We start from the raw sequence: 13,528 nt of genomic DNA, 5'->3' as shown, positions 1-13,528 counted from the left end.
ATAGGGCCAGAGTCAGCCCCCAAAGAGTAAAGAACAAGCTCATAGAATACACAGCAGTCAGCCGGCCTAGTAATATCTGTGGCACCTTCACTCAATTATAGGTTTCAACCTATACCGCTCTGCATTCTGGGACTTTGTTTAATTTTGCAACATCAAAGTAACTGCCTTAAAATCCAAAGCCCTGCAGGCTACAAAACCAAGACTGCCTAAATGGGGTGCAGTGCTACTCCGTAGATGTGAAAACAGGGCAAATAAAACCGCTTGGGGCGATTCTTATCTTTACAAATTAAACGTGACTCCCACAATCATTCCAAAGAACAAGTTACCCAAAACATTCCTACTTTGAAATGGAAATACTCAATCAATCATTCCCCCTTAGGTTTGCCTTATGCAATTATGTAGCATAATAATGAATTGAGCATCATTAATTGGATTGTCCAGGCCTCTATGCTGTGCTAATGTACCAGTTGTGTCTTTGCTGCATTCAAGGGCAGTTTAGAAACGTTTTAGGCTCCTCTTGGTGTAAGAATATTGTGTAAAACATTATCAGAAGCTAGTGGGCTTGCTCCAGTTGTATATCCATAATTTAGAAATGATGTCTGAGTGCCCACGTATAACCACATATGACTCACTCCAGTAATAACAACTGAATTTCACCACGGCCGCTGGAATCCCCTGGCCTCTGTGGCATTTCCAGACCTGACTCACCAGTTCCTTGCAAAGCTCTTCTGTCTCATACCTTTCTGTAAGATCACCTTCTGCAACGTGTTCAGCAGCATGATAATTCATAGCACACCTTCTGCAACGTGTTCAGCAGCATGAAAATTCATAGCAACCCCTTTGTTCAGCATGCAGTTACTCTGGGTTTTCCCAGGTTCTGTCATTAAATATAAAAACATTTTTCATATAACGATGTTAGTTGCTTGTGATCAATTTGAAAAACTAATTTGTAAGGTACGTACAGATTATGTGTGACAAAAGGGCGCAATAGACTGCAGGCTTCAAAAAATCCCCCCTTTGCGAGTAAAGTGACTGGATCTCTCTCTGTACGTCTGCACATGACACCAGGGCAGGAAAGAGACTGCATTTCCTGATGATCCCCCAAAGGATTAAGGGCCATATGCACAAAAGCTTTTTACCATAGACACAGAATGGATAAAATCCTTTCGTACATCTGGCCCTAAAATACACAGCTTGATAGCACCTCAATCAGAACGGAGTCATCAGGAAGAGTCCAAGATTCAGAGCTCTCAAGCAGGGCAATCCCTGCCAAGATGGCCACCTAACCCCTACACCCTCGCTCCACGCTACCGACTTCCACCGAAATCACTGACATGAGGAGGCATCCTTGCATCGTTCGTTCTTAACGATGAATTGATGTGAAGTGTGTGGAATGACCTGCACCAGGTGGATTCGGCATCCTAGGTGCCTGCACTGAGTTCTTGGCTTTGACCAGTGAGTTGTGTGAGTTTGAGGACTTAGCACCTAGAGCTCGGATGTCAGGGGCCTGCCAGATGCGCACCATGATTGCAGTGGCTAGGAGACCGCTGTAACGACCTGGTACCTGAGATCCGCTTGGTGAGGTTGCTCAGGTCCTTGGTGTCCAGCCGGCTTTGAGGCTGCCATTTTGGATGGTGCCCATAGGGCTTGGGGATTTCAGCCTGCCACTGCATATCACTGACAGGAAGACCAGGGGTCGTTTTAGGCCCAGTGCACTGCGATCATGTCCTGCTGATTTTGGCACAGAAACTGATAACAATGGATAAACCTCACTAAGCGATTCTCCCCCACACAAGATGCACAGGATGGATAAATAAAGCTCGGCAATGAGATGGTGCCAGTGAACATCATGGGGGCCAGAAAGCTGTAATTTCAACATTTTGCTGAAGTATGGTTCTCCTTAGTAACTGCTGGTAAGATTTCCATGGTTTTCAGACTATTATGGTGTATAGAACTAGGATATCCACATATATGTTCAGTGAGAACTCTGAAAGTGTTGGACTTATCTGCTATCCCCAAGTATGGCCCGTGACATTGTGTATGGCCTACATTTTTGAATTCCATGCCACTCCCGGGGGTCTATGCCTTGAGGAAAAATGATGCCAAAAAGGCCAAGATCTTGACTTTGAGCTGAACTTCCAATGCACCGAACTCTGTGGCCTCTGCTTATGGTGATTCACTGCGGCCTGATCTGTCAACTTTATTCATAGATGATATGAAAAACATATTACTACGCATGAAATTAATATTACAGTGATTGATCAGAAAATTGACAACGTGACACTGCCTGTAGATCAAATGAAGGAATGCCTTGATAGACAAGCAAGCAGGCTGAGTGAAGCAGAGCAGATTATATCAGACTCTGATAATGATTAAAAAAATTCCATTGCAAACAAGCATTTGCAATGCACTATGTCTTGCATATGCATGAGTTAGAGCTATTGGCATTATAAATGACAATGCCTTCTATCCACATGTTTTGGTTTGGAGTGGACATATGTGTTGTGCAGTGGAATTATGTGGTTTGGATTGTAATTGTTAGTTATGGAATTGTGTGGTGTGGAGTGTATTTGTGTAGTGGAATTATAGGGCATGTGGTTAGACAGGGGTGAGATCTGTATAGAATAGACATAAAGGACGATAGAGAGGGATAGGTCGTTTCTGTATGAGGCGGTGAATAAACTCTAGTCAGAGGTGCTGTGCTGATGCTGAGGTGGTGCTGTGGTGAGTGATGCTAAGGAGATGTTGCATTGGTGCTGAGGTGGTGCTGAGTGATGCTGTGCTAGTGTTGTGCTGATGCTGAGGTGGTGCTGTGGTGAGTGATGCTGAGGAGATGTTGCATTGGTGCTGAGGTGGTGCTGAGTGATGCTGTGCTAGTGTTGTGCTGATGCTGAGGTGGTGCTGTGGTGAGTGATGCTGAGGAGATGTTGCATTGGTGCTGAGGTGGTGCTGAGTGATGCTGTGCTAGTGTTGTGCTGATGCTGAGGTGGTGCTGTGGTGAGTGATGCTGAGGAGATGTTGCATTGATGCTGTGCTGATGCTGAGGTGGTGCTGTGGTGAGCGATGCTAAGGAGATGTTGCATTGGTGCTGAGGTGGTGCTGAGTGATGCTGTGGTGGCGCTGAGTGATGCTGTGCTAGTTTTGCGCTGATGCTGAGGTGGTGCTTTGGTGAGTGATGCTGAGGAGATGTTGCATTGGTGCTGTGCTGATGCTGAGGTGGTGGTGTGGTGAGTGATGCTGAGGAGATGTTGCATTGGTGCTGAGGTGGTGCTGAGTGATGCTGTGCTAGTGTTGGCCTGATGCTGAGGTGGTATTGTGGTGAGTGATGCTGAGGAGATGTTGCATTGGTGCTGTGCTGATGCTGAGGTGGTGCTGTGGTGAGTGATGCTGAGGAGATGTTGCATTGGTGCTGGGGTGGTGCTGAGTGATGCTGTGGTGGCGTTGAGTGATGCTGTGCAAGTGTTGCGCTGATGCTGAGGTGGTGATGCTGCACTGATGCTGAGGTAAAAGGATGCTGAGGGTGAGAAAGGTGATCTTGGAGATAAATATTGTTGATGTTTATCATAGTTTGTTGACACAATATTACTAATTTCCAAATGTGCATTTGAGGCTTGCGGACAAAAGATGTAAGATTACTTGAGCTCATGTACAGACCACTTGAGGAGTTGTGGGAAGCTGTGCGGGGGGCTTGTAGACAGTGGGTGGAGTCGGGGGCATGTGTAAAGAGAGTAAGAGTGCATGGGGTGTGTGCACTGTGAGGAGGCCTGGAGAGGCACTGGGAGGAGAATGGAGCATATGGAAAAGCTGTGCACGTGAGAGGAACTATGAGCACTCAGACAGGCGGTGGCTGGCACTAACCTATGTAAGCATTTAGAGACAATTCAGCCTGCACTATAAAGTCTTTATGAACTTGTAGCTCACTGCATGCTTAAAATTAACACCCAGCACTGCCCGTGCACTCCTGTGGCTTTTACTATAGCAGTGGGACACGCGGTTCTGGAGACTACGAATGGGGTCCAGGTTCACCATAAGCAGGGGGCCCGGGCCTCTTCTGGAAATGTGTTGGGTCAGTGTGGGGCTGCAGATGATGACAACTGAGCTGTGCCAGCTTGCAACAATCAGGCATGGGCATGGAGGGCTGTGGTTAGAGACAGGAGGGCGGGAGAGAGGAGAAACAGCTTGTATATGAATGAATTATAACATTTGTGTTAAAAAATATTCAAAATTGGAAATCAAACTAAAGCATGATAAAATGTATTCTACGCTGTACACCGAAGAAATAGGAGAGTATCCATACCTTCATTCAAATTTGTGTTGAAAAGCCCCAAAAAGTACAGAAAACTCTTCTCTATATGCTTTACATTCCACATGTGTAAACCCCAGATCATGTCAGATGCGGTGCAGTGATCTGGAAGCCTAGATACACTTTTGAAAACAGCGTGAGTGAGGTATGCTGGCAATAGGAGTGGCAAATGCAAAACAAGGGCACAACGGGGGATAGGTTTAGGCATGCACAGGTGGGAACACTGTTGTCACCCAGTGTACTGAGTGATAAGGCACTGATTGGGCAGAACGGGTCGGGCTCCTAGCCCACCGGATCTGCTCATTTCATGCTGCCAGGGAGATGCGAGCTTCAGCTGGGGAGGGAGAGGCTCTGTTGTAAGAATGGCAGGGGAGGAGGGTTTGTCACAACAGGACACTCTCAATGGACCGTTCAGCATTGGCAATATGAGGGTAAAAATACAATGGAAACAAAATGTGCACACTTCTGGGAAGTGCTCGTTCATGCCTATTCTGTAAATGTAACTGCCAATTGCCATTCTACTGTGAGCATATTTAAGGAGGCATGTAACGCAACCTCACGGGCACTGTTCTGAGCAGGGACATGCTTGTCATTTAAAAGAAAAGTTCTTGTCCACACAGTAAAATACAAAAATCACTAGTGCTCGTCAAAGTGCACCCCCAGTGTAACACGAGCAGCCAAGAAAAAAAGTAGTCCCTGAAAGGAACAGATAAACACATAAAGTGTAAGAATATAGTACTGGGCTGGTGCTCCTCAGCTAAGAACAAAAGTGATGTTTCAACCATTTGACCCAGTTAGGAGGCAGCAAAGAAGAGCAACACTTGAGTTAGCCTATGGTAAGCAGCAGGCAGGATCAAAGTCCTTTTACTAACTGCAGCAGGTCTTGCAGACTGTGCATGACCGCTGCCTAGGCTCAACCTAAAAATGAAAATTTGGAGGTGTGGACTTGGAGCACTCTGGTGATTGCTGAATCCACTGCCTATGCAAAACCTGGGATTTTTGTTGAAACACTAATATCAGACATTTGTGGCGCAGGCAAGTTTGCACAGTGCTTTGGTGTGGACCGAGAACACAGATCCTTTGCTCCAAGGCCGGTGTGACATGCCCCAACCAGCTCAATTAGTGCTAAGCCCCTGAACATCAGAGATAGAGACTTTGGGGGTCATTCCGACCCTGGCGGTCCATGACCGCCAGGGCCGGGGACCACGGAAGCACCGCCAACAGGCTGGCGGTGCTTCCAGGGCCATTCTGACCGCGGCGGTAAAGCCGCGGTCAGAAAAGGGGAACCGGCGGTTTCCCGCCGGTTTTCCCCTGGCCCAGGGAATCCTCCATTCCGACCCCCTTCCCGCCACCCTGTTTCTGGCGTTTTTTACCGCCAGGAACAGGATGGCGGGAACAGGTGTTGGCATGGGCAGTGCAGGGGCCCCCTAACAGGGCCCCATGAAGATTTTCACTGTCTGCTTTGCAGACAGTGAAAATCGCGACGGGTGCTACTGCACCCGTCGCACCCCTGCAACACTGCCGGCTCCATTCGGAGCCGACTTCTATGTTGCAGGGGCTTTCCCGCTGGGCCGGCGGGCGGCCTTTTGGCGGTCGCCCGCCGGCCCAGCGGGAAAGCCAGAATGGCATCCGCGGTCTCCTGACCGCGGAGCGGTCATTTGGCGGTGACCGCATGGCGGGCGGCGACTGCCACCCGCAGCGGTCAGAATGACCGCCTTTGTCTTCAGGTTGGATAGAAAACAATGTCACATTGAATATCAGGGGTAAATACCTCCTTTTTCCACTGTCTTCACAGCAGCAAATATTGATGCCAGGCATTCATTCATGGAAGCCAAGAGTCACTGCATTCAGCTAGAAGGAATTATTCTATGCCCTATCCTGCCAAACTTGGGAAATCTGAGAGGGTCACATTATGCTCTTCAAGAAACTGAGAGAGGCTCTTCAGTTTGGCAAAAAGTCACTAAAAATAGAAAACCTCCCAACCACCACTGAGTGATGTGGAATAAGTTGTCTCTCTGATGTCTGCATGTTATTACCTGCAGGTTCTCTGTTGCTCCAGTATTGGAGGCTCTGTCCTATAGTTACAGGCAGACTTAGATGTTGATGATGCATAGCTTAGAATCTAAATGATGCCTTGGCTGGTATAAGCCCACTCAAATATTATTAGATTTGTAGAGCTCAAGATTTCTTAGTGCTGGATATACTAATGCAATATATGAACTTAAGCTGGAACACTTCAAATTGGAGCAGCGTAACATGACTTAAATAAGTAGGTGTGTTTTAAAGCCCTACGGAACTTTAGGATATTGGTTTCCAGATGCAGCTTTATCAACAACTCTTTCCATGCCTGTGCCACGACCAATGAAAAGGTGCGCCTTCCCGATCTTGCTGTCTGGTATTTGGTACTGTAAAGAAACAAGCATAGGATGAGTGGAGCCAGCGTATCTGATCACGTTAGGGCAAAACATTATCAAACTTTTTCATTCCAACAATCAATATGGCAGCGGCATTCTGGATATAAATGTAAATTTCGCACTTGCATAGCGCACTATTCACCCGTTAGGGTCTCAAGGCGCTGTACGCATACCGCTGTGGAACCCCTCCTGGCTTTTCCTTGTGAGGCATCCACTCCTGGGCAACTCCCAGGGTAAAGCCAGGCATCCAAGCGCTGTTAGGGTCATTGTGGAGATTAAGCAAGCTATTGCCCAGAGTTACAGAGTGGGACCCATTAATTAGATTAGGCACCAAGGAGAGAATTATCTGGTCCAAGGGAATTGAGCCCAAGACCCACCAAGGCAGGAATTGAATACTGGTCTCGGGCCAGATCTTTGCATCAGGGTCTGCCGCTCTAACCATTGTGCCACACTTCTCCACATTTACATTTACATTTAATTTATTACATGGATCAATTGTAACCTCTTCAAGAGGTAAGCCAGCAGTCCAAAATAAGAGGCATTGCAATAATCCAGCCTACTAATAATCAGAACTTGCATCAACAGCTATCGGGAATACTGAGGAATAAAAGGAAGAATTGTTTTCAAATGCTTCAGTATCAAAAACCACACAGACATTAACTTATTGATGTGGTGCACAAACAAAAGTTTGCTAACAAATAAGACACCCAAATTACAGGCAGTAGATTCTAGTTCAGGACATTCTCCTAGCGTCTGGGGCCACTATATAGAGGACCAAATTGAGGTATTACCATATATCAAAACCTCTGCTTTCTCTGAATTTAACTGGAGAGAATTAGCATTAATCCATCAGGCCAACTTCATTAAACAACTTTTGAATTGCACTTGGAATTGTATGATATTGCCCTCGTGTGGATGATTGTTTGAGTGTCACCAGCATAACTGTAAAATTAAAAGCCCAAAGAGGGAATCTGTTCCACCACAAGAGCAACATATATAGTAAAAATTGTCAGACTAAGGGCAGAACTCTGGGGAACACACAGGAAATGTCTGTAAAATCTGACTGGAACGTTGTCATCTGAACCGCCTGAGTTCTATTTTTCAAAAAGGATTCAAACCATCCAAGCAATTGACTCTCAGACCAGTTCTAAATAGTCTTTCCAGTAGGGCAGCATGAGAAACCATTTTGAAAGCAGCCAACAGGTCAAGGAGGATAAGACCCGCTGAGCTCCCCCATCCAAGATCATGAGGATGTCATTGGTACCGACCGTAAGTACAGTTTCAGTGCTGAAGGAGGATCTGAACCCAGACTGATGTTCAGTAAGAACCCATTTTTCTTCCCTATAAGAGGCTATTTGCATGTTCACCTATCTCTCTAAAATGTTTGCAAAGAAAGGAAGAAGCGAATTGAGTTAATAAATTGAAGTAACATTAGGATCTGATGTCCCCTTTTTTTTAACAAAAAGGAATGACTAGCGCTGATGTACAAAACGAGGGTGCAACGCCCCTCGCTAGAGAGTTGCTACAGCTATTAGTTGTCAAACGAGAGAAAAGAGAAGCTTGCCTTTTAAGGATTTTAGTAGAACAGGGATTAAGGAGTGAACCAGAATCAGTTATTAAAATTCTGGATATTGCCTCCTCCTCACATATAGGTCTAAAATCTGACCAACAATCAGGATGCTTTGCTACCTGATCCAAACTTTCTGCCGCTGCCACTAATGGTGTAAATGAGGATAGGCTAACTGAAACCCTGTTCTGTAAAAAATCTGCCAACTCAGAGGAAAGCATTTGCAAGGGAGGAGTCTTGGGTAGATAGTCTGTGCTCTTTGCCAAGGAATTATAGACAGTAAAGTGTTCCTTGGCAGGACTGTTTGTGGTTAGACTTTTTATTTTGATAATTGTTAGTAGATTTAACAACCTCTTTATATGCTCTAAGTTCTAATTTGTAAGCTTATTTTTCTATATTAGGGTAACCTAGTCTCCAAGCCCTCTCTAACTTTTTACATTTTCTTTTAGCCAGGATCAGTGCTTGAGAGTACCAGGGGGCTGACAGAGTTTTACAGTGTATGGTGCCGGTTTGAAGGGGCAGCACCTTCCATAGAGCTCTATAAGGTCCAGATCTTAAACTGATTGATGGCACCCTCAACATTAGTATATGGATGAATATTCAGCTTGGCACTTTCTCAACAATCCTCTAGTCTTGTATAATCCAGTTCTGACCAAGCACAATAAAGTGTTTTCGTGGGTGGGTAAGTGGGTGGTCTGTTTCCTGCCATATGCAGGCGAATAAAGATCACCTTGGGGTCAGACCACAAAACTTCCTCCACACCATCCACAGTAATCAGCCGTACTCTGGCATAAATGTGAGGCAGTATATGCCTTACCTGGTGGGTCGACTGCTGGACACACTTTTGCAAACTGAACAGATATTAGCTATCTGTGAGGTATTAATGTCCAATATTTAAATCACCCAACACTACTAGAAAATCAGTCTCAAGAAATGTGGCAGGTACTGCCTCATGAAGTTAAATTATAAAGGGGGTCATTCTGACCTCGGCGGTAAAAGGCGCTTACCGCCGGTCAGAAGACCGCCATAACACCGCCGCGGCCGCGGTAATCCGCCACGGTCATTCTGACCCGCAACTGCCAAACCGCCGAAAACCCGACATCCTCAATAATCCGCCACACCAAAGGTCAGCGAAAAAATGGCAATGACCAAACCTCCACCGTCACGCCAACAGAAATACGCCCATACCATTCCGACCCACAAATCCACGTGGCGGTCTTTCAAACGCGGTATTCCATTGGCGGTACACACCGCCGCAGTCAAAATACACACACCCATAGAAAACTCAGCCAAATTGGTCAGTTCGAAATACACACACCTGATATACATACTAACACCACTCCCACACACCCAACACAATATAAAACAAACACCCACATCACCCACAAGCCCCGACGACCCGAAATCATTGACAAAGGCTAGAGACAGAGCACAGAATCGAGAATCCCACAACACAGAGGCACACACCACCATCACCCACACAGAATCCACGCACCAAACACCATACACCACCACACGCACCACACTCATCACCACAAACGCCACCCCACACCTCAATCACACCACCCCATGGCACCCCAAAGACACCCCAGGTTCAGTGACGCCAAACTCAGGGTCATGGTGGAGGAAATAGTCCGTGTAGAGCCCCAGCTCTTCGGGGCACAGGTGCAGCACACCACAATTGCCAGGAAGATGGAGCTATGGCAAAGGATAGTGGACAGGGTCAACACGGTGGGACAGCATCCACGCAATAGGGAGGACATCAGGAAGAGATGGAACGACCTACGGGGGAAGGTGCGTTCCATGGTATCAAGGCACAACATTGCGGTGCAGAAGACTGGCGGAGGACCCCCACCTACTCCCCCAGAATTTACCGCGTGGGAGGAGGAAGCCTTGCACATCCTGCATCCTGAGGGCCTCGCTGGAGTAGGCGGAGGAATGGACTCTGGTAAGTCTCATCTTCACTACTTCATCACCCCCACCCCACCTGAATGCCAAATCATACCCTCCACCCTCCCCCCCTCCCCCATCACACCAACCCCTAGCAAAAGCCTCACCATCACAACCCACCCATCCCAAAACCAAGCCCTGCATGCGACCCCAAAGCATGGACACCCATCACCAAAGCATGCCCACTGCACACACACATCACCCCCACAAGCCACCCTCACAAAAGCCCCCACAAGGAAATGCCAGCACTGGGGGACACGGACACCCACCCATCACACGAAATCCCACACACAGAAGCAATAACCATACCTTTATACCCCTGCAGGACCCGAACGCCACCACACTGCCACGAAGGGTCCAGAGATGTCCATCCCACCCCCAGAAGAGGCCCCCAGCGATGACAGCAGCTCTGTCTCCCTGGACCCTGATGACCAGCCCGGCCCATCGGGGACCTCTGGACAGTCGGTTCCCCACAGACAGCCACAGGCTACACCAGACCCAACCCCCTCTGGGAACACCAGCACAGCTCCCACCCAGCGGGCCCATGCCTCTGTCTCCAGGGCACGTAAATCAGCGGTGTGTCCACCACTACAGGGCACCCAGGTTGACCCACCACCCCAACAACAACAGGGACCTGGGGGCAGTGGTAGTGGGCACACCGGCCAGGGGACAGAGGCCCAGGAACACAGGGGAACTGGGAGGGCTGCTGTGCGACAGGGGGGGACAGGCCCGGGGAACCGACTCTCCAAGAGGCCCTCTCCTCCATCATGGGAGCATACCACCGCTCCCAGGAGACGATGGCGACGGTACTGGCCCGGTTCCAGGAGATCCAGGAACTGCAGGAGGAACGGTACATGGGGTTCAGGGAGGAACTGAGGAACCTCAGTTCCGCAATGGGGACCATCGTCCTGGCCCTTACCCAGATCGTCACCACATTGCGGGACCATGTGGCACCCCAAAGGGCCCCTGTCACTAGCCCAGACCAGGAACAGCCTACCACCTCAGCCGGCGCCAGTGGACAGGAGGCCCCCACACAACGACAGGCCCCCAGAACCCCACCTCCTGCAGAAGAAGAACCACCCCGCAAGCGGAACCTGAGATCTCACAAGAAGACAGAGTAGGATTGCAAGACCCCCGCCAGCCTAAGATACCCCCTGATGTCATCCCACTGTCCCACATTGTCACCCTGTCCAACCTTGAACTGCCCCTGCTCCATCCTTCCACAGGCATATGGACAATGCACCTGTGCGACTGAGAACTGGACTCTGCCATGGACATTACTCCACCCCCACCCATCCCCGCTTCCCAATCATTTACCTATATCTAGCACTTTAAATAAATCACTTATTCCACTTAAATAAACAGAAGTCTGCTTGTATTCTTAACAAATGTATTACACATAAAGTTTCAATAATGTCCAGTTACTTTGTGATGACAACATACCAATTTCAATAAGCTTTAGTCCATGGGCAAACAAAGCTGAAGTCAGGCAATGGGTCATACAGCTCTGAAAAGGGAAGGAAAAGTCACAAATCAGTTAACAGGAACTGGGGGGAAACACAGACAGTGGAGACGCATGAGGCCTTAAGTAAATGTAAATTGGGGTGGCTGTTTCTTACCTGTGTGCTACTGAAAGTATTGTTGTATGACTGTATCCCTGTTGTCCGTGTCGTCCCCGTCGTCTTCCTCTTCTTCACTCTCCACAGGCTCCACAGCTGCAACAACACCACCATCTGGACCATCCTCCTGCAGAAAAGGCACCTGGCGTCGCAATGCAAGATTGTGAAGCATACAGCAGGCCACGATGATCTGGCACACCTTCTTTGGTGAGTACATGAGGGATCCCCCTGTCATATGCAGGCACCTGAACCTGGCCTTCAGGACCCCGAAGGTCCTTTCTATGATCCTCCTAGTTCGCCCATGGGCCTCATTGTAGCGTTCCTCTGCCCTTGTCCTGGGATTCCTCACTGGGGTCAGTAGCCACAACAGGTTGGGGTAACCAGAGTCACCAATTAGCCACACACCGTGTCTCTGTAGCTGTTCCATCACATAAGGGATGCTGCTATTTCGCATGACATACGCGTCATGCACTGACCCAGGGAACTTGGCATTTACATGGGAGATGTACTGGTTAGCCAAACAGACCACCTGGACATTCATCGAATGATAACTTTTTCTGTTTCGGTACACCTGCTCACTGTCTTTGGGGGGAACCAAAGCCACATGGGTCCCATCAATGGCCCCAATGATATTGGGGATATGTCCAAGGGCATAGAAATCACCCTTCACTGTAGCCAATTCGCCCACCTCATAGAAAATAATGTAGCTCCGCATTTATTTTATCAGGGCAGACAACACTCTGGACAAAACCTTAGAAAACATAGGCTGAGACATCCCAGATGATATGGCCACTGTTGTCTGAAACGACCCACTTGCCAAAAAATGGAGTACTGACAGAACCTGCACCAGAGGGGGAATCCCTGTGGGTTGGCGAATGGGGGACATCAGGTCTGGCTCCAGCTGGGCACATAGTTCATGTATAGTTGCTCTGTCAAGCCGGTATGTAAGTATGATATGTCGTTCTTCCATTGTCGACAGGTCCACCAGCGGTCGGTACACGCAAGGATTCATCCTTCTCCTCGCAAGTCCCAGCGGACGGTGCCTAGGAAGGACAACATGGAGCACAGAGTCAAGCAACCCACAGGTTCTTTCACACAGCTTGCACAGTACACGAATCACTATGCATGGAACGGCTTGTATGAGTGCCAATGCAAGGCCTAGGCCTGTGTGACGCAGTAGAAATCATGCCATGTGGGCCCTTGAAATGGCGGCTTCCTGACCTGTGAAGTGTGACAGTGGGATGTGAGGTCACAGCGCTGGCGTGGCACACCGTGGCGGTAGGCGGTCGAACACCGCGGCGCAAAGCAGCATTGGTTACCATTGAACCCTATGGGTCTCAGGAGCCAATGACGATGTGCGCCGGCGGTCGCGGCACGCACCGCCGCGGTACGCACTGCCGCGGGCGTGACCGCCATTTTCTATCTGATTAATCACTCGAGACCTGATCATCCACAGGAGAGGACCTATACTGCAAGTGCTGCTGTGACCTCGGTCTGGGTGATACAATGGCTGCTGCGACTGGGGAAGGGCCCCTGCCTTCACTTCCGAAGAATTGGAGAAACTTGTTGATGGGGTCCTCCCCCAGTATGCGCTACTCTACGGTCCTCCAGACCAACAGGTTAGTACACAGGGTGCACGCTGAATGGGCTATGCCTGTGTTGAGTGGGGTGTATG

This window comes from Pleurodeles waltl, chromosome 5 (assembly GCF_031143425.1).
Source record: "Pleurodeles waltl isolate 20211129_DDA chromosome 5, aPleWal1.hap1.20221129, whole genome shotgun sequence".
NCBI classification, from domain to species: Eukaryota; Metazoa; Chordata; class Amphibia; order Caudata; family Salamandridae; genus Pleurodeles; species Pleurodeles waltl.
The sequence above is the reverse complement of the archived record's forward strand: the minus strand, read 5'-3'. Positions refer to the sequence as shown.